Consider the following 21,711-nt stretch of genomic DNA (forward strand, 5'->3'; position numbering starts at 1 on the left):
AATTATTATCTCGAATCCCTCTTTTCGACCATAATTCCTATAAAATACTTTCGCATCATCCAATGTATCAAAAATCTTGCCGACATAAGGCACAACATCGTTACTATTCTTAAATTCATGATTATTTTTCTCAACATTTTTCTCTTCTTTTACCTCATCAACATTTTCACCGTCAAAATTATCACCACCAACGTTATCATCAACATTATGGCCGCCAACATTATCACCACCAACGTTATCATCAACATTATGACCGTTAACATTATCACCACCAACGTTATTATCAACAATATGAACACTAAAATTATCAACCTCAATATTATCACCACCAACATTATTCATATTATCATCACTATCAAGATTTACAATATCTTCATCAACAAATAACTTATGACGAGCTACGGGGTTTCGTCTAACGGGGGTATAATAATCGTAATTATCATTTTCACTAGAAGAGGAACTACAAGCTTTAAATAAAAAAGAAGCCATCAACAATCGAAAACTAACCTTTTGAGATCACCTTCAAGAATGAGTAAATTGAAAGTAAATTTGAAATTGTTGAAAGTATATTGTAAATTGTAAAATGAGTAATAAGAAAGAAAATGTTGAATCAAACAAACTGTCTCCAACAATGAAACATTCTAGCAATGAAACATTGCTGGAGTGACCCATTAAATATAACCACCAACCAGATTTTGAAGCCATTATGGCAGAGTTCCTCCAGCAGTCACGCATTGCGGCCTCCAGCAATGAATCAATGCGGGAGTACTCTAATTAAAAATGAATTTTAATTAGAGTATTTCTGAATTTTAATTATTTTTTCAAATAGTATTTCTGAATTTTATGATTACAAAATTTTGTGAGTTTTATGTTTTTAAAAATTGTCATATGAGTTATTTTAGTTAAAAAATCAAATTATCAATTTTAATAATAAAATCAATATCAATTTTTGTGCCAATATTAATAAAAATTGACTGGTCAAATGTTTGACCAGCCCACCACATTGTCTCATTGCTGCAGTAAGGCTTGCCACTTTGAAGCAATGTTGTAGTTAATTTTAATTATTTTTTAGAATAGTATTTTTGAATTTTTATTATTACGAATTTTTGGGAGTTTTATGTTTTTAAAAATTATCATATGAGTTATTTTAGTTAAAAAATAAAATTATCAATTTTAATAATAAAATTTATATTATTAATTTTATACTTTTTTGTGAATTCATTCTTAATTTTTGTGCAAATATTAAATCAATATCAAATTATTGTGAATTCATACTTAATTTTTATTTTTAAAATTTATATTATTAATTTTATACTTTTTTGTGAATTCATACTTAATTTTTGTGCAAATATTAAATTAATATCAATTTTTGTGCCAATATTAATAAAGATTGATTGGTCAAAAGTTTGACCGACCCACCGCATTGCCTCATTGCTGCAGTCGCAATTGCCGCTTTGAAACAATGCGGCAGTTGTACTTGCCGCATTGTGTCATTGCTGCAGACTAGACAACAGTCCCCCCCAGCTTCCGCAATATTTTTTTTGTGCCTAAATTTAATTTTAGAATTTTAAAATTCAGATTTCTCAGCCTATAAATAGCTCTTGTAATCTCATTTCTTTTCAACATTCTCTTCTCTATTTCATTCTACATTTTCTCTTCAACATTTTCTTCTCTATTTTCCGAAAAATGGTTTTCTACTATGATTGGGACAATAACAAGATAATTATCGATGGTGTGGTTTACGACGGTCCCGAAGGAGAAGAAGACATCACAATAGCTCTCCGCCGTATTCAAATGGCGCTTGAGCGCAAGAAAAAAAAGGAAAATAAGGCGAAGGCGAAGGCGGAAAAGTTGAAGAGAAAGAAGGACGACGATAAGGGTGATAAAGACAGTTCTTCCAACGCCGTTAAATCTTAATCATTCTCGTCGGAATAAAATATTTAAGTTATTATGTATTTTGTTTAAGAAAATATTTGAATGTACTCCATTTATTTTTGAATGAAATAAATTATTTAATGTTTTATCTTTCTTGTACTTGTCGAATTTAATTTATCAATTTTTAATTTATAGTAAACAAATATAATGCTAAAAATTGAAAATGTGAAAAACTAAAAAAATGAAATTTATCGAATTTTCTTTACCTATAAAAAAATATAAAAAAACATAAAAAAACTTAGCCCCTAAAATGTTAAAAATTTCTTGGTAACAAACTATATAAAAATAACTCGGCCACCTGCCGCATTGTGTCATTGCGGCTCCCTCAATGAAACAATGCGGCAGGTGGCTCTTCAACCACCGGCCGACGTGTTTTAAATATGTTGTGGCTGTGGTTGACACCTCCCGCATTGACACATTGCGGGAAGGGGGGAAGGGTTTATATTATTTTATTCTTATTTTATTAAAATGGAAAAATTGTATATAATTTTTTTTAATTCAGTATAACTTCATTATATAGTACAAATGTGTTATTATACATAAATTTGAAATATTTAAATTTTAAATTTAAATAGTTTAATTAGAATTCACTCAAAAAAGTTTAAGGCAAACAAGTATGATTGTTTATTGATCGAAAGGTGTCGTTCAGTAAACAATCATAGCAATACTACATTCATACATTTCAGTATTATCTGCGGTTTTTTATGTTTTTCATTAAAACTAATATTTTAATTATTTTTCCGATTATATATCTAATTAAATTTTAAATTCTTAACTCATTATACAATTGATAATATAAATGGGAAGTAGTAATAAAATTTGTAAATATAGAAACAAGTGGTTGTTAAAATTAATTATATACTTTCTAACTCCGTTATTATCGGAAACAAATTAAATCATTAAAATATAATTTTTTGTTATTTAAGAAATTAAATAACTGCTTCATTGTTTCATTGTGCTGTTGCAATAAAATAATGCGGCAATATTGTTGCAATGAAACAATGCGGCATTATCTGCAACATTGTTTCATTGTGTATGGTGCAATGAAATATTGCTGGTAGTACTGCCGCAATGCCTTAATGCGGAAGGTGGTTATTACAACCACCCGGGGTTGTGGACCAAAACTCATATATATATGTATGTATATACATACATATATATATATATATATATATATATATATATATATATATATATATATGAATGAAGTAAGATTATTAGGTAGTAGTTATCAATTAGAGTTTGTTTACTATTTTTTAGTATATTACCTGTTCACCAAGTTTTAGTTTTTTATATAATCTCATGTAATCCTAATTATAGAATAAAATTGATTATTATTAAAATTGAGAACGGTTCCCTCTCTTGTTATGGACTACGATCCTAACAAAACTCTAATTTCCGGTTGAGAAATTCTAGGAATAGTGATTCTTATTCGGTTGGATCAACTTAGGAGTGAGTTTTCTGCGGTTAATCCATGTTTATCTATTATTTTACTTATTTTTAACTCTTATCCTACATCAATAACCATGAAATTTGGGTATCTAATTTTAAACAAGATACACATTTAAGATTTGTGAATGGTGTATCCCTTTTTTTGTGAAACCTATTTTTAGTAGAGTATTCAGTACAAATGTAAATTTGTGATATCCATTTGTTATATTATACAAAAGGGACACTCATTTGGTAAGTAGGTATTTTAATCGTTAAAATAACCAACTTTATGAAAATGGTTAATTTTGTTAATTTTACCATAAAGTGGTTATATTTTACATTTTTTTTGATTTTGTAAGTCGTTAATAAAATATGAAAGTTCTTTCATACGGTGTTTCATTATTGTATTGATTTTCATAAAGACACACAATTGTATTCGATCCATTTTTAATTATTTATCTACCAGGCATCATGGTCCTTTCAACATGTCGTATCATATAACTATTGTTTATCATTGCAATTTTTAATGTCTTAATAACATTCTAATTGATGGCATGACAATGTATTTATCATAATATCTAAATGATAAATCAATAGAGAATTTATTTTTGAACTGTTTTGATAAACGAGCTCGAGTCGAGCATTTATTTTTGAGCAGGGTTCTATTCGAGTTTGGTACATACTCAGTTCGGCTCGTTTATCTTAACGAGAATGAAATTGTGTTCGATTTTGGCTCATATATGAGCCCGAGCCTCGGGTTTTACTAAACGAGTTTGAGCTCGATCTGCTCGCAAGCAGTCCGACTCGGAATACAGGCCTAGATATATTGTTTGGTGAAAACTTATATTTTTGTTCTTTTTAATGCTAAAATATGTAGAGTTATTATAAAATAAATTTTCCCAATAAGTGTCACACATACAGCCTAATAAATTACAAATATTTGATAATCAAGCATCATTAAAACAAAATCAACTAATCAATATTTCACTCACAATTTCGAATCATAATTCCAACACTCCCTCTTGATTCGAAACTGTAACACATATTTAAAAATTAAAAATGGACATCATCAACGAAAATAGTCAGAGCACTTTTTTTCATAAACATGGTGCACTTCTAACCATAAACATGAGTACTTCTTTTCATAAACATGAATCACTTCTCTCCGCCAATAATTTTGATATATTTCTCACCAAAGTTGAATTTGATGATGCACTTTTTATCAATTTCAAATTTAATGGAGTACTTTTTTCCACAAACCTTTTTCTTGGTGCACTTCTCACCAAATTCCAGTTTTACACACTTTTCGCTAAATTTAAACAACTATGATTTTGGAGCATTTCCCTCCATGGTGAAACTTTCACCTACAATTTTAAAATAAAAATTCATTCATTGCCACATGTGCCATACTTTCTTCCCAACAAGGATCTTACCAGAGTACGAGGGTTTAAACAACAATATCCAGTAATAGTTTGTAGGTACGAAAAATTCCTATGGGAGTTTGTGTGTTTGAGGAAAAAATAATACGATTCTGCGATAGTTTGTGGGTGCGAAAAAAGATTTTATAAAAATTCGCTCGTATAAAAATCAAAATCTACCAAAGATATGTGGGTGTGGTAGGAAGAGTTTTGAGAACAAAGTCGATGATAAGACGAGAGGTACAACGATTATAAAAGATAGTGTGCCAAACCAAAAATGACAAGGCACATATTTTAAAAAAATTCATGATAAAAACATCTTTGTGACAATGATGACGGCGATATGATGTGGATAAAGATGAAGTATGATCACAGTGAGAAAGTTGATTCAAGTGGGTGATAATGTTGATTGAAGCGGGCGATTTTTTTTTTTTGATTTTTGGAAAATTCTCGATTTTGAATGATATGTCAATGTATTATTATAGGAAATATGAGAGTTGCCATTATTATTATTATTATTATTATTATTATAATAATAATAATAATAATAATAATAATAATAATTATTATTATTATTATTAGCAGAATAGGGAAAGCTCCCTTATTAAAATTAGTTTCAGTTATTGTTTATCAGGGACTGGCTTTGAAGCTTATGCCTCCATTATTGAATGAGATGAGAATTTTGAGACTATCTCATCAGGTAGGCCACTTATATTGGTAATTTATTGGTATAAAATATCTTAGCTATTTTTTTTGTAGATTGTATTATAAACACCCTTTTGGGTGTAAATTTATACTGCAGTTCTTCTTCAATCCACTGAATCAAAGTGTGTTTTGGGAGAAGCTATGAAAACGGAGAGGAAATAAATAATTTAACATTTTTAGGATTATATTTATTTATTTATCTATTTATCTATTGATACATGTGAATCTGGTTTGCAATTACTGGAGTTTGGGATAATGACCTGCCTAGTAAAATAATCATGTTTGTTATTGAAACAACAAGTATTGATTATTAGAAATTACCAATATTATGCTTTCCTTTCTTATTTCCCTCTCACGATCATATTCCCCGTGCCACAATGATCAATAATGGATGTAAATATTAGTATTAATGTGATATATGGTATATGTCATCAAATTATGTGATAAATTATCATTGATAGAATGTGATGAAAATCATTAAAATTAATGATAAACAACAATATTTTTGTAATAAAAAACTCTATAACCATTTAAATGTATTGTCACTTATTTATAAAACAAGAGAAAATAGTCAATATAATAATTTTTGGGTATACCTTTACCATATCTACATGTTGTCGGTTTATTGTCATAGATACCCGCCTAAAGCGCTAACCACAATAGCGTATTTATTTTATTTTAATATATGCAGAAATATGTACTCATATCTCCCCTCAACCTCATCTGCTCACTTTTTTCGTCATAACCGCCTCTAGCGACCTCTCTCCGGATGGTTCATCCTCTCTTCTCCTTCTTATCCATATTTATGCTTATACTTGATAACTCTTCTTTACGAATCATTGAATGAACTTAGTCAATTTACATCTCAATTAGCACCATTAATTCTCCACTGTCTTCAGTCGGTGTTATTCTTTTTAACGTTTTCTTGTACTCGTAGCTTTGTTGAATAATTTAAGGAATCAAATGGTAATTTAGACAAATTTATTGGAATGGATATAAACTTCAGTGTCTTATCTTGTATACATGTTTATCCCCTCCTAGAGTAGCATTGTACATTTCACGTGTACGCTGTTATCTCTAATGTATCAAAATTATACGGGATTCTGTTTAGCGTATTATTGATTTTCGCATATTAGAATTGATTCGAAATCTAAGTTTGCGTGACACGAAGATATGCTATTTGGTTTGACGTATTTAGTTGATGCGATATTTGATTTTCCGTTGTTTGCCCGACATTTTAGTCGCCTCCATTTTTTCTATTTTAATTATATAGGGCCATTATCCATAAAATAACATGGTCGCGACAGAACTGGTCGCCATAGAGAATTTCTCTAATGCACCACATTGGTCTCCATAGAGATTCTCTAAGGCACCAGTGGTCGCCATAGAGCCTAGTCACCACAGAAGAAGATACAGTGGCTACCTGGTCTCCATAGGGACTTGGCTGGTCGCCATAGAACTTCAAGTGTTCACCTGGTCGCCATAGAGTTCACCTGGTCGCCATAGAGCTCACCTGGTCGCCATAAAACATCAGCAGTCACCTTAGAGCATTACAGAGGCACTGGTCGCCATAGAAGGTTGCTCAAGTCGCCATAAAAGAGTTATGAAATTCATTGATTTACTTGCAAGAAATTAAAAGGATTGTGTGGACACAAAACTTCCACCTGTCCAATGAATTTAAAAGTCTACACAGAGAAGCAGAATATATAACAACAATCAATATTATTATTGTTAAGAAGTTCTGTTCATCTTCTCTCTCGCAGGAAGTGATGAAAATAAGAAACAAAGAGAATACAGAGAAGCTCAGCACATTGATATCCGTTTAACTTCTCACCAAAAAAACGTTATAATGCCCAATTTAACTCTTGTATATTCATAGGGGAATTTATAATCGTTATCCGATAATTAAATCCTAGTACAAACAAAAGCTAGATTATTGTATAGGATTTGATTTGTAAATCTTTGTAGAAGCTAAGAACTTTATTGTTCTTAAATTATAGCCGGTTAATTTATTTACCAGAGTTTAGAAACACCCTCGAGGATTTATATACGAATATATATTTCCCTGAATATCTCGTGTTCCTTGTTTTTATCATTCCAAACACTATTCCTCTCACGAACATGAAACCACTAATCGAGCACTAAATCTATATCCGCTAAAGATTCGAAAGAATTTTTAATTTAGTGATTATCGTATTCAACCCCCTTCTACGATAATTCGAGACCTAACAATTGGTATCAGAGCTTGTTGATCGATATACAGATCAGATCCGGTGTGTCAGCCCAAACAATCAAGTTATCATATTTTCAGATTTTTTAATTTTCAAAAATTATCAACACTTGAGATTTTTGAATTTTAAATAATTTGGACTTAGCCATAATTTGTATTTCTGATTTATTTATTTTTCCATAAATATTGGAAATTTAAATTTCTCTTAAATATTAAATTAAGGGTACTCAAAGATTGGTAGACTCATGATTCCTCCGGGCTTTTAAAGTGGTTTTTAATCTTTTGAAGAAGACGAAGACCATGTGCTATTCAGACGGAAAATTCCCGAACACGGAAATTGACGATAATGGTTTTCTTACTCCAATGAAACTGATTGGAAGACCTATAGACAAAAATTGTGGAACTTCCTCAAAGGCTTACTCCATAGGATACCACTAGGTTTTCAGATGCAGGAATTGAATGAAATTTCTACGGGTACAGTTTTTCTCGGAGATTTTAAGACAACTCTATGATTCCAGATTATACAGTCACGCAGTGGTTTGTACCAATGCTATATTTATCCGGGAATCAATGAGATCATATAGGCAGGAATTGTGGAGGTCAGAGAGAATAGTGGGGACAAACGAACATCTCAGTTACATGCAGTATAGTTGGAACCTCGGGACAGAATGTAAGAGTTACTGATAGCTGAATCAAAAGAAGCTCAGGTAGAAGTACTTGAGGGACTGGACATCAAGGCAGTGTTTCACTTGTCAGGGAAGTTTAGTCACATCAGATTCACAAGGAGTACATAAGCTTTATCCAAGGATCAAGCCTATCTTTTCTGAAGCAGAGACTCTTACACATTCAGTTCAAGAGGTGATTACAAGAATGAGGTTGGGACATAAACAAGATTTGATAGCTACAGTTATGACAAGACATATGTGTAAAGTAACTATCAGGAGTTTTGCTACAACAGAACAAGAAGCTTGACAAACAACGATGAGTAGGGATTCAGTTGAAGAGTTGAGATAAAGGTGGAATGTTTTCATAGGGAAGCAGCCAGTCAATGGGGATAATGAATATCTTGCTTTCATAGCAATCTCTGAAGATGATCCAACTCACATATCTCAGGTTTTAATTTCTTGAACCACTGAAATATTTTGTTTTTTAATGCATGATAAGATCTTAGGGTTTGAATTTTTAACACTCGCACAAGCATGAGAGCATCACACATAGATAATGCTGAACTAGTTCACTAGAATATTTTTCTGGTAACTAGGATTGATGTTTAACTTGTGCATGCTACTTTAGATGATCTTAAATATGTGTTTGAATATTTGTTGAAAATGATTAATTGCTTTAGTGAGATATATGTTTTTCAGCATATAAGACCTTTATTTATGCTTATCTCATGTATCCTAATACAATGTGATTTATTGACTTGATCTGAATTGTTTGTTAAGATGTATTAATTTATAATCAGATTGAGATAGCTAGATGAGATTTATCAACAGGATTGGACTAGATAGAATTAATGATTTACTTGTTAATTCTGTTTGTTCCATATCATACCTGTCTTGCTTAATTCTTATATGTAATGTTTCTGAATGAATGCCATGTATTCTTAATACAATGCTTGCTTAATTGTAGAAAGCATGTTTAGAAATACAATAGGGCAAAGACTGTTAGTCCTCCTTATGTAAGGTTGGAACCATTTTCCCCTAGCCCAGAGACAAATCTGTCAAGGGTATTAAAATGGAGAAAATGGTCAGTCATAGATAAGAATTAGCATGATAAGGTTGCAGCTGTTGTTATCTCTATTTATAATAATATCTCTAATCCATCTGGACCCAAACTGATAAGTTGGGTACCAAGAATTGTTAATCCATTTGTGAGTGCAGGACATAACAGGTTAATTGATTCATATGTATTCTTGGTTATTCATACTCAAAGCATCTGATCAAAGAAAGAGTCTCATAATAAAATATAATTGACAAAAGCTATTCCGTCAATAATCTTTGGAGATGACAACAAAGGTTTTCATTACGGGACAAGCTATGCAGAAAAGGGATGTCATCATGGACTCAACAATTGCTATCACTGATAACAACTAATTATTGGAGTCATTGATAACAATTGAAGCAACTTCTTGCTGGAGAATCAAGGCACAAATCCTCTTATCAGACAGTTCTGCATCAAAGGACAAAATATCAATTCAAAGAAGGATTAGTGTCTCATCTAAAGTAGGAAGGTTGAGAAGCTTGCTCTTCTTAGAGTAAGGGAATGATATGCTCGTGGCTAGACTGGAATATCAGGAAAGGTGAAGTCAATGATTTCTGCTATAAAGCTTCATCTGACAGAAGTTTAGCTATGGCATTAGAAGCTCTCACCCTTGAACATCATCTCAAGGAACTCTTTTGTGAAAAGTGGTTAGTGAGAGGGCTGCTTCATCTGAAATTCAGAAGATGATAAATGTGAGGCATGTCAGTAAGGGGAGTCAAAGATAACATCACATCGAAGAAAAGTTATACCTTAGTGATGGTGGTTGACTACTCTTATTAAACAAAGTTTTTGTTTATGCGTTCTCAAGACAAGACATCATAGATGGTGATTGATCATATCAGAAGATCAAGCTGGAAGCAATTGTAAAAGAAATGATCTCGTGGTCAGATAATGGGACTGAATTCAGGAAGCAGTTATGATTAATATCTATAACATCAAGAACATTTTGAGATATATTCAGCACTGAGAGCTCCGTGTCATAATGGAGTGGTACAAAGGAAGAACCAGAACTTGATTAAAGCTACAAGGGAAATATCAATCTAATCAAGACTTTCTAAATGCCAAAGGGCTGTAGTAGTCAATACAGTTTGCTACAAGTAAGATCAAGCCTTGATCAGGATGTATACATGAAGACCACTAATGAGTTAATGGCTAACAGAAGCAAACACTGGATAACCTGAAAGTGTTTGGAGAGAATGTTCTATAAAAAACAATGAAATGTTTTCAGATGTTTGAAGATCTTGGCATTTGCAGCTAAGACTTGTAAGAATATTCTTCATGGCTACTCAGTGGAGTCTACAACCTACAGGGCATTTGTGGTTGATCAACAGAAGGTGATTGAAAGTATAAATGCATAGTTCAACAACTCCATGCTCTAAACTGTTACAGGAGAAACTAATGGTATTGATGATTCATATCCAAGCAGTGGAATGACAATGTATAATACAACTCATTATTTCAATAAAGCCAGTCAGCAAGGGTAAGGATTTTCAGGAAATCCCAGCAATAGCTTAAGGGGAGCAAAAGAAAGATCAACTAGTCAGACACAACACTATATTGAAAATTCAGAGGACACAACAAGAACATATCTACTGAGACAAAGGGTTTGATGTCAAGTCTATTCCTAGAGTCTAGTTCTTAAGTGATCCGGATGGTGGAGTAATGATTAGCAGGGCTACTGAGTGCGAATGATTATATCTCTAGTTTTCTATCTGAAGAAGAAACTAAGAAAGTTACAGAAGCTCTGATATATCCGGATTGATTGGGTGATTGCAAAGCAAGATGAACTCAATCAGTCAGCAAGCAGATTGTAGGGAAGCTGGTATCCAAACCAAATGACAATATTGTAATTGGTGCAAGGATAACCAGAAGTCAACTGGATGACAATGACATTGTTACGAGGGACAAGGCCAAACTAGATGCTAGGTTATTATCAGGAAGCAGTATCTAGTAGATAGCACCAGTGACGAAACTTGAGGATATTACGATAAATCAGGCACCTGATGCACATTACACTTGAAATTGGACTCTAGTAGATGTGTACAAGTGCACTCCTGGTTTGTGAGTCAAAAGAGAAAGTCAATGCACCACAGTTCATGGACTTTGCAGTTGCAGATCTATTAGACTATGCATATCTCTTCTTCAGAAGCTCACTTCAGGTCGGGATGAACTAGTATACTACTCAAGCAATCGTCAAGGACATGGTATGGCACTCTAACTGAAGTTACAATTTAATATAAACTAGTAGAGTCGTCATATTAATAACTTTCTTTATCACTAGGCATAAATATATTAAGTTATATGTGTAGTGATTGAAAGAGATATGTCCTAAGTCCAATCATGTATGAGGATTTAGGAATAACTTTTATGTAATCTGTTTTGATTTCATTGATATTAATAAAAGACTTGTTTTGTTTTTATTGCGGGCTCTATCTATTTAAATGTTTAAATAAGATATACCACAGTTTAGAGTAAAGCTTTTATGGATTGTGATGAGATCATAATAATGAGACCTAAAAGATGATAACTCTAAACTTAAATAGTTCCTGGTCATAGGATTACTAACTGGTAATTAATAATACGCAAAGATCGGTACATACTATGCTTGCTTCATTATGAAGGATGTCTGTTCTCGTAGACATTTATGTGGTGACACTATAGCTAGTATGTAGGTGCTTATTATAGAATAAGTTCACTGAATATGACTCACATAGTTGAACAACTGATGGAGTTCACTCACGTGTCAGCAGTTGTTCACATAGTGATAGTTGTACAAGTATCCTTAGACTTGAGGTCATCATAGTCATCTTGTGTACACTGAACTATGCTTTGGTTTAGTTCTTAGTCTCAAGGGACAATTATAAGGGCTCTACTGGGTATAGAAATTTGTACACGAAGATAATGTATGATTAATAAAGGATCTACCCCTTTTAGTGTAGGAAGAGAATGTTCAATGCTGATCCACTTATGTTAGTTCAGGAATCTCTGGCCAGAGTGAATGAAATTAGAAAGGAGTTTCTAATTTACATTAAATAGAACTAAGCAGAGTGAATGGGAAAGCAAGTGATTAAATAAGATAGGCTTGACACAAGTTCCATGCCTTGTATTTAATCGTGACATTGCAGGGTAGAAGGAATTAATTGTACTGTAACTACTCACTGAATAGGTTCTTGGTATTCTAAGCAGTGAATTCGTATTATCTAGATATTCGCGATATGCTGAGAAGTATCACTCACGATGTAGAATAAATATGATTAATTAATTAATCATATATAATGAATTAGAGAATTTATATAAATAATGATAAAAATAGTTTTATTATTATTTATTTCTACTACCGGCTTAATATTGAACCTACAGGGTCACACCATAAAAGAGAATAATTTAATGGTGGAGGAATTAATTAATAATGGCTGATAATTATTTATTTATGAAATAAAGAATTAATTGGCAAATTTATAATTGATTAAATGAGATTTAATTGATTATAAATTAATTAAGAAAATGTTCTTAATATTATTAATTAAGAATTTAATTTTTGGAAATTAAATCAAGTGAGAGAATTATTTCTAAAGAGTTTAGAAAAAGGATTAATAATTAAAAGGTGTTTTAATTATTAGTGAGAATAATAAAGGGTTAATAATAATAATATTTAATGGGAAAATTTTCAGCTGAAAATTTTGCCTATAAATATACTATTATAGACCCTATTTTTGTCTCAACCAAAAAGATTTACAAAACCCTAATTCTCTCCATCTCCTCCTCCTTCATTACATCGTTTTCTTGGTGGATACCGGTGGAGTGCTTCACACTTGAGGAGCAGCTGCTAAGGATCTCCGTTCATCATTTTGGATCGTCATTAAAGACCTCCATCTTTCCATTAACGTAAAGCTTCTTAAGGTAAACATACTGAACTACGAATTAGATATTATTTTTTGCATGGATCCTGCGAAGGGTTTCGATTTTTTTTAGATTTAAATTTACATTTTCGCTGCGTTTATGTGCTAAAAACCCTTCAATGGCATCAGAGCTACTTGCGAAAAGTTTTTAATTCGTTTATGTGTTTAACTATTTTCGATATATGAGCATGTACGTGATTCGCCATGATTTGATGTTGATATAATATGCTTATATATGTATGGTTTTGAATATATGATATTCATGTGAGTTGTATAATCATAAGATGATTATGTATTCTGTATATATACTGATATATACATGATTTATGTTTGTTCTAATTATGAGAATCATATTAGATACGGATTCTGAATTGGCTGCTGCAGATTTGCTCAAATCTGGGTCTGGTGTCCGATTTACGCAAACGAATACCCTATTCCATAGGTCAACAAGCGTCTGAACAAAACTGATAGCTTAAGCTATCAACGACTCGTCTCTAAGGCGTTTGACGTCGTTTACTACCCGTAAATAGTGATTCTTGTTTTTCTGATTTGATTCTGATTTTTCTGATTTTTGTCATATTTTCTTTTTATGATTAGATCATGGATAATATGATATGTTAAGATCAGATTATGTGTTCTAACATGCTTTTATGTGTTGTATGAGCATGGTGGATGGTTATGGCCTTTCGACCTTAGTGTAATGGTTTTAAATACGACTTGCATGTCGTCAATCTTTGTAATCATAAATCTCGAATGTAACTCGAGTTATTCTTGTAAGTTCATTAGATTAGTTTTACTTTCAATCATGTAATGTAATTGAAGACTCAAGAAGGCTATCCAATGGAGGTGATACAAAGAAGAAGACGAGGCATTCAAGAAGTCTAAACAAAGAAGAAGACTTATGTAATAAGTAGTTGTATTTATTTCAATCACCATATTAGATTGACATTGATCTTTATCATGAGCTTGATAAAGATCACATAGGATGGGGCCATAACCAAACACATTTACTTTATTGCACTTTACATTTACTTGTTTATTTAATTTTATATATGAGATATATGCCTATGTTTACCATGCGATGATAGATTTAGGTGAACTTAAATCATTATAAGGCGTGCTCTAGAAAATCTAGAATAGGAATCGTTTCTTGCCTTAACAATAAATATTATGAATACGATCATGAGATTCTTGTGTTTATGAAATACGTAATTGAATATGAATTTTCAATATTGAGAGAAAGGATGATTCTGTCAACAACAAATTTCTATCTATAAGAAAGGGTTATTAAGTGACGCCTCTTGACAATGCTCCACCCGATCTGGGAATCATCTGATTATCGATTAAGGGTTGCGGCCATATCTGTAGGATCATTTAGTTTACATATGCCTACGGGCAAGACTATTATTTTGAATAATTGTTATTACGTTCCCTCTATTGTGAGGAATATTGTTTCTATTCCTATGTTGGATGTGGATGGTTTTTCATTTATTATTAAGAATAATGAATGTTCTATCCTTAGAGATAATGTTTTTTTTTGGACGTGGCATTTTAAATAATGGTCTGTATGTATGTGACGTAGAGCATGATTTACTTCAGATTGAACAAACTAATAAAAGAAAATGAGATGATGAAAATCTGACCTATTTATGGCACAGTAGGCTAGGTCATATTAGTGAAAATAGACTGCGGACATTGCATAAGGAAGGGTTACTTGACCCCTTTGATTTTGAATCATATCCTACATGCGAGTCTTGTCTATTGGGTAAAATGACCAAATCTCCATTTAGTGGACATGGAGAGAGGGCTGTAGATTTGCTAGGATTGGTACACACAGATGTATGTGGACCAATATCTACGCAAGCCATGGGTGGATTTTTGTACTTCATTACTTTCATAGATGATAGATCTAGATTCAGATATGTGTATTTGATGAAACACAAGTCTGAAGCCTTTGAAAAGTTCAAAGAATATAAACATGAAGTAGAGAAACAAACCAAACAAAGTATTATAACTCTTCGATCAGATCGAGGTGGTGAATACTTGAATGGAGAGTTTCTAGATTATCTCAAAGAAAATGGTATAGTCTCCCAGTGGACTCCTCCATATACTCCACAGTTAAATGGGGTATCTGAAAGGAGAAATCAAACTTTGTTAGACATGGTTCGGTCCATGATGAGCTATGTGAATCTTCCAGTATTCCTATGGGGTTATGCATTGGAAACCTCAGTATATTTACTGAATAAGGTGCCTTCCAAATCTGTTCCTCAAACACCATATGAGATATGGAAAGAAAGGAAACCGAGTCTTAAACACGTTAAGATTTGGGGATGTCAAGCTTATCTCAAGAAAGTTGACCCAGATAAGCTGGAATCTCGATCCGTAAAATATAATTTTGTGGGATATCCTAAAGAGAATTTGAGGTATTACTTTTACACCGATCATCGAGTGTTTGTCTCCAGACATGCTACCTTCTTAGAAAAGGAGTTTATCCTTGAAGGAAACAGTGGGAGCAAAATTGAACTTGATGAAGTTCAAGAAGCACAAACTACTACGGATCAAGTGGAAACACCTGTTCAGACTGAACAACCTTCTGTAGAACAGCCCATTCGTAGGACAGGGAGAGTGTCTCGCCAACCTGGGAGGTATTATGGCCTTGTCATTGAGAATGACAATGAGTTGTCAATTATTGATGATGACAACCCCGTGACCTATAATGAGGCTATGAGTAGTGTTGACTCAGAGAAATGGCATAGTGCCATGAAATCTGAAATGGAATCTATGTATACCAACCAAGTATGGACTCTGGTTGAGGCGCCTGAAGGTGTTAAGCCTATTGGGTGCAAGTGGGTATACAAAAGAAAGATTGGAGCAGATGGCCAGGTGGAGACCTATAAGGCCAGGCTCGTGGCAAAAGGAGTCAAACAAAAGCAAGGGATTGACTTTGATGAAACTTTTTCGCCTGTAGCCCTGTTAAAATCAATTCAGATTTTGCTTGCGATTGCTGCTTACTACGACTATGAGATCTGGCAAATGGACGTGAAAATGGCCTTCCTTAATGGGGAACTTGAGGAGGAAGTGTATATGACACAGCCAGAGGGTTTTTTTCCAAGGGAAATGAACACCTAGTGTGTAAGCTGCTGCGAACCATATATGGTTTAAGGCAAGCTTCTCATAGATGGAACATCCGTTTTGATGAGACAATCAAAGAGTTTGGTTTTATCAAAAATATAGATGAACCATGTGTCTACAAGAAGGTTAGTGGGAGCGCGGTAACATTTCTTGTATTGTATGTGGATGACATACTTCTTATAGGAAATGATATACCGATGCTACAATTAGTCAAAGTATGTCTATCAAAGAACTTCACCATGAAGGACTTGGAAGATGCATCCTACATTCTCGGTATGAAGATCTATAGAGATAGATCTAGAAGAATGATAGGTCTTACCCAGGGTACATACATCCAGAAAGTGCTTAAAAGGTTTAGCACGGAAAACTCCAAAAGAGGTCTCATACCGATGAGCCATGGAGTGTCCCTTTCCGAAAAAATGTCTCCTAAGACACCTGAGGAAAGAGAGCGTATGAGTAAGATTCCTTATGCTTCAGCAATAGAATCTATCATGTATGTGATGTTGTGTACAAGGCCTGATGTTGCTTATTCAATTAGTGTGACGAGCAGATATCAGTCCAATCCAGGTGAAGACCACTGGAAAGCAGTGAAAAACATCCTTAAGTACTTGCGAAGGACTAAGGACATTTTTCTTGTTTTTGGTGGTGAATCTGAGTTGAAAATAGAGGGTTATACTGACTCTAGTTTTCAATCAGAAGGTGATAGCAAATCCATATTAGGGTACGTGTTTACTCTGAATGGTGGTGCAATTCGGATTGTTGAAAGAGGAGATGTCAACGTCGAGAGAGTTGACACATATAACAACGTAGCAGAACCACTCACAAAGCCACTTTCTCAGAGTCACTTTGATCGTTATAAAGACAAGATGGGTATTAGATACCAGAGTAATTGGCTTTAGTACAAGTGGGAGATTGAAAGAGATATGTCCTAAGTCCAATCATGTATGAGGATTTAGGAATAACTTTTATGTAATCTGTTTTGATTTCATTGATATTAATAAAAGGCTTGTTTTGTTTTTATTACGGGCTCTATCTATTTAAATGTTTAAATAAGATATACCACAGTTTAGAGTAAAGCTTTTTATGGATTGTGATGAGATCATAATAATGAGACATAAAAGATGATAACTCTAAACTTAAATAGTTCCTGGTCGTAGGATTACTAACTGGTAATTAATAATCCGCAAAGATCGGTACATACTATGCTTGCTTGATTATGAAGGATGTCTGTTCTCATAGACATTTGTGTGGTGACACTATAGCTAGTATGAAGGTGCTTATTATAGAATAAGTTCACTGAACATGACTCACACAGCTAAACAACTGATGGAGTTCACTCACGTGTCAACAGTTGTTCACTTAGTAATAGTTGTACAAGTATCCTTAGACTTGAGGTCATCATAGTCATCTTGTGTACACTAAACTATGCTTTGGTTTAGTTCTTAGTCTCAAGGGACAATTATAAGGGCTCTGCTGGGTATTGGAATTTGTACACGAAGATAGTGTATGATCAATAAAGGATCTACCCCTTCCAGTATAGGAAGAGAATGTTCAATGCTGATCCACTTATGTCAGTTCAGGAATCTCTGGCCAGAGTGAATGAAATTAGAAAGGAGTTTTTAATTTATATTAAAAAGAACTAAGCATAGTGAATGGGAAAGCAAGTGATTAAATAAGATAGGCTTGACAGAAGTTTTATGCCTTGTATTTAATCGTGACATTGCAGGGTAGAAGGAATTAATTGTATGGTAACTACTCACTGAATAGGTTCTTGGTATTCTAAGCAGTGAATTCGTATTATCCGGATAATCGCGATATGCTGAGAAGTATCCCTCACGATGTAGAATAAATACGATTAATTGATTAATCATATTTAATGAATTAGAGAATTTATATAAATAATCATAAAATAGTTTTATTATTATTTATTTCTACTACCGGCTTAATATTGAACCTACAGGGTCACACCATAAAAGAGAATAATTTAATGGTGGAGGAATTAATTAATAATGGCTAATAATTATTTATTTATGAAATAAATAATTAATTGGCAAATTTAATAATTGATTAAATGAGATTTAATTGATTATAAATTAATTAAGAAAAGGTTCTTAATATTATTAATTAAGAATTTAATTTTTGGAAATTAAATCAAGTGAGAGAATTATTTCTAAAGAGTTTAGAAAAAGGATTAATAATTAAAAGGTGTTTTAATTATTAGTGAGAATAATAAAGGGTTAATAATAATAATATTTTATGGGAAAATTTTCAGCTGAAAATTTTGCCTATAAATAAACTATTATAGACCCTATTTTTGCCTCAACCAAAAAGATTTACAAAACCCTAATTCTCTCCATCTCCTCCTCCTTCATTACATCGTTTTCTTGGTGGATACCGGTGGAGTGCTTCACACTTGAGGGCAGCTGCTAAGGATCTCCGTTCATCATTTTTGGATCGCCATTAAAGACCTCCATATTTCCATTAACGTAAAGCTTCTTAAGGTAAACATACTGAACTACAAATTAAATATTATTTTTCACATGGATCCTGCGGAGGGTTTCATTTTTTTTAAGATTTAAATTTACGTTTTCCCTGCGTTTATGTGCTAAAATCCCTTCAGTGATATCATGATAATGTTATATGTGGTCTACTAACATAAACTTGTGCAAGATTATTTGCTAAGTAATTGCAGAGTAGGTATGGAGGAGCATGTTGGAAAGGTTACAATTCTCTTTGAGGTTGCTTTAAGGAAACCATTAGAATAGTTCTTTTAGGAGCTCAAGCAAGCCAAAAGAACAATTGTTTTAAGAGCACAAGTAAACCAAAAGAATGATGACAATAAAAGTAAGTTAAGAATCTTTTGAAGATGCAAAATTTGAAAGATTCTGAACATGCCAAAACTACTTACCAATAGAAACCACTAAAGCTTGACCAGTGCAACTCAGGTATAATGACAAGCTATAGAGGTATGACGAGTTCACTCTTTTACTCAAATGCTAATAGAAAACATGGAATGTTATCAAGATGCCAATGTGCAAGGTTCTAAGTGGATCCTAGAGAATCCAATCTTATAGATATTAACAAGATTATTAAATATCTTAAGGGATTATCAACTCTTGGAGTAAAGTACCCTAAAGATATTATGCTTAACATGTTTGGCTATATTGATATAGATTACGCAGGTTGAAAGTGACAGGAGAAGCATCTCAGGAAGCTGTCAACTTCGTGGAAGAAGATTAATTTCTTATTATGCTAAGAAACAACTTCAAATCCAACAACTCTGTGGAATACTCTATGACAAGGCACCTTCACACCAGGTATCATTTATTTCGAGAGCATGTCTTTTAGTCAAAGAATTACTGACAGAAACATTTATTAAATCACTTGATAAAGTTAAATTTCAAGACTGGTTTGTAAGTGTGGGATATCATTCATTGCATATTAGTTGGAAATCCCATCTGTAAGGAATTCTTCATATAAGTTCACAAGTATTAAATCTTTAATATTTAAAGGACTTGTGAATTTATCAGTAATCCATTACCTCATACTTAGTGCTACTATCTTGATTATCATGATTACAATGTCATATACATTTGTGGTAGTTAAGTATTATAGCATTAAGTTTGAATACTATTTTAATTGATTTAAATTATGATTGTAGACAATTCTATTCTATATCAGTCTCATAATTTAAATTATGTTAAAATAATATGCAGCATAGTTATTTGTATCATGTACGAATAATTGTGGTACTTTTAGTATTAGTGATATTATTTAGAATTTTTGTTCTAAGTAATCAATGCCTATTTCTAAAATCACTGATATTGAAAGTTGAAGTATTTTCAAAGTCATGTGTATAAAACTCTCAACATTTTATATGCTTAGAAAGTATTTCTAAAATTACTAATTATCCAAAGAGTGAGTGCCATGTATATAAGTCATATATCCTAATGGTGCTTACTCAAGGATAATTATAAATATTTAAGTGCTAGTATCTAACTCATAGATATTTAGTATTTATTTATTTATTATTTATTTTAGGTAGTTTGGATTTTGGAAATTGAAGCGATTCAATGATTTTATTTGCTCCATAATTCAAACTAACTTAAAATAAATAAGCAGCATGATTGATTATAACTAAATCTGTCAACAATTGATATCTAGTATATTTGTTGAAACTTATGTGTTATAAGTTAATTATGAGATTTTGGTTTTAGTGAATTTAGCAATGTTTATATCTCAAGAATTCACTGAAATCAGAATATGATTGTAGCATGATTAGTTGTGTTTAAATTCTTGACTTATATCAGTTAATAATATTTAATTAAGAGTTTAACTATGAACTAATTGTGAAATATTAGTATTTGTGACATTACTTTGAACTCCTCTAAGTAATCAATGCTTATCCTCAGTCACTTATACTAATATAAAAAGTGTAAAAATCTTTCTTAAACTACAACTATGGTTACAATGTTTGATGCTTTATTATAAGTAACCATATGTTGTCAAGTTAGAATAATTTTTATACTTATTTGCAAATTCCTAAACACTTTGATAATAGATGCAATACTCAATGGATCAAAGTATATGGAACTTAGAATATTTTTCTAAGATTGCAAACAAGACAATATTGGTTAATGTTGCCTTATTTATCGAACCAGTATTGTTTGAGATATTACAGTTGTTAGAAGTTAACAATTGTACGATATATGAAATTGAATGCTGATGTCTTTTTGATAGATAATTGATATTTAATTCATTAATATCTTATTTTAATATTTAAAATAAGATGCAATATTTATTGGTATCTAAAGTACTTAACTAGTATCAGTCAATGATATATTATTAATATTTTGTTGCAGATAATTGTGAGATTTTAAGTTCTAGTGAATTTATATGAGTTGCTATATCTGACAGATTCACTACAATTTTAAATCAACAGCATAGTCAGTCTTATTAAGGATATTTATCAATAAACAATTTTGTTGATTATGATCTTATAAAGATAGATTATGGAGCTTTTGATATGAATGAGAATTGCTTAGACTTTACCCTAAGTGATCAATGCTTTTACAAAAACTCATTCATAATAAAAGACAAAATCCTTCTTTCTCTTCTTAATACTACTAGGTCATCAGTTTGTGTCTTATCAAATCATTTATCTTTTTAGGCATAAGAATAGACTTGTGCACTCGAA

Source organism: Apium graveolens, chromosome 6 (assembly GCF_009905375.1).
Source record: "Apium graveolens cultivar Ventura chromosome 6, ASM990537v1, whole genome shotgun sequence".
Taxonomy (NCBI): Eukaryota; Viridiplantae; Streptophyta; class Magnoliopsida; order Apiales; family Apiaceae; genus Apium; species Apium graveolens.